This window comes from Colobus angolensis, unplaced genomic scaffold (genome assembly GCF_000951035.1).
Source record: "Colobus angolensis palliatus isolate OR3802 unplaced genomic scaffold, Cang.pa_1.0 Scaffold154, whole genome shotgun sequence".
In the NCBI taxonomy this organism is placed as follows: Eukaryota; Metazoa; Chordata; class Mammalia; order Primates; family Cercopithecidae; genus Colobus; species Colobus angolensis.
This window is the reverse complement of record NW_012114644.1, coordinates 5,025,877-5,027,883: the sequence shown is the minus strand read 5'-3', so window position 1 is coordinate 5,027,883 and position 2,007 is coordinate 5,025,877.

The window sequence follows — 2,007 nt, the reverse complement described above, 5'->3', positions numbered from 1 at the left end:
TGATTCTCCTGTCGGCCGGGCGCGGTGGCTCAAGCCTGTAATCCCAGCACTTTGGGAGGCCGAGACGGGCGGATCACGAGGTCAGGAGATGCAGACCATCCTGGCTAACACGGTGAAACCCCGTCTCTACTAAAAATACAAAAAATTAGCCGGGCGAGGTGGCCGGCGCCTTTGGTCCCAGCTACTCGGGAGGCTGAGGCAGGAGAATGGCGTGAACCCGGCAGGCGGAGGTTGCAGTGAGCTGATATCCAGCCACTGCACTCCAGCCTGGGCGACAGAGCAAGACTCCGTATAAAAAAAAAACACAAAAAACAAAAACAAGTGATTCTCCTGCCTCAGCCTCCTGAGTAGCCGGGATTACAGGCGCGCGATCATGGTTGGGAAATTTCTGTATTTGTAGCAGAGATGGGGTTTCACCATGTTGGCCAGGCTGGTCTGGAACTCCTGACCTGAAGTGATCTCCCACCTTGGCTCCCAAAGTGCTAGGATTACAGGCGTGTGCCACTGCACCGGGCCCTGATGTAATATCTTTGAAAATCTGCCTTTTTTTTTTTTTGAAGGGGGTAGTAAAAGAGGTAATAAAGCATAATGGTAAATGGTAAATGTAGTGATTTGGAATTGATTAGATCTGGGTTCGAATCTTAGTTCCAATACTTCCTGGCTGTAAGATTTAGTGGACTGATTTTCCCTCAGAGAGCATCACTTTCTTTATCTGTAAATGGGGATAACAACAGTAATTCCCCTCGTTGGGATTTTGTGAGAATTAAATGAGAAGATGCCCCTGACAATGCCTGGCCCAGTGCCTGGCACATCATGAACACTCGGAATTCGGGAGCTGTTATTCGAACAATGATGATGATTATTATTGCTGGACCACACCAATCCCAGAGGGTTACAATATCCGTGGGGGAGCCGTACTGTCCGTAGGCAAGGTTACACAATTCCCCGGGGGTTGTGGGGGAACGCTTCCCTGGAGCCCTTGGTCTCCCCAAGGAGGAGGTCTGCGACTTTTTTTTTTTGAGGCACTGGTGAGGAGCCTGTCTAAGGCGGACTAGGTACCCCGCAAGCGAGGAGGCTGGGATTGAAGCCCTAGGTACCGGGAGCCTGAGCTCCGCAGGCCTTCCCTGTCTGTGACTTTTCTGTGTCTCCCCGCCCATTTTCTGGATTTGTCCCCCACCCAGCCCCCCCAACTCCCGCCATACGCCCTTCTTTGGAACCTCAGAGTCTTTTTTGAGACCCTGTTTCCAGGCTATGCCTGTGAATATTACTTCTATTCGGCCTCTACCCTGCTGCCGGCTCCTGGGCTCCATCAGATCTGCACTGTGATTTCCTGTTTCCCAGAGCCTCAGGCTTCATCCTTCCCTCCCGGCTGAGGCAGAGAACGGAGACTTAACACTTCCCTACGCTCTGGCTTTCGATCTTAAGCCCCGTCTTCCTCTCCCCTGGCGACCCTCAGTGCCCCTTGGGAGCACATTTGTTCAGACTTTGGTCGCCCCCTCGTATCCTGGCCCCGCCTCCGGAACCCCCGGTCCTAGTAGTGGAGGTGGGGGGACCTCCGGCGCCAGCCCTGTCCCCGGGACAGCTGCAGCCTGGGGACGGTGGTGGTGGGGGCTTCCAAATGCATTCTCTCTGGTCACTTCCTCCCCAGCTGGACTGCGGCTATCAGGAAGGCCAAGACCCCATCCCCACAGGAGCGGAGGGCACAGCCGCCTCCCCATTTCCGATGCTGGGAAATGCATCCCACCCATTCCACCCCACCCCTGGACAGCTGCCCCCATTCAGGCTCAGGGTTGGGGGGCTGGGTAAAACCAAGCTGGTAATGCCGTGGTCTTGATCATCCTCTAAGGTCCTGACCCTGTCCCTCTGCAGAGAAGATTCTGCCCTCTCCCCACAAAAGTTTCTGACCCCCGCTTCCTCGGAAGGGTCCCCCGTTTTCCCATACAGGCTCCCAAAAGAAACTCTGGAGCCCGCAGTGGGCATAAGAGGAGGAGGGGCAGCAGGTAGCGA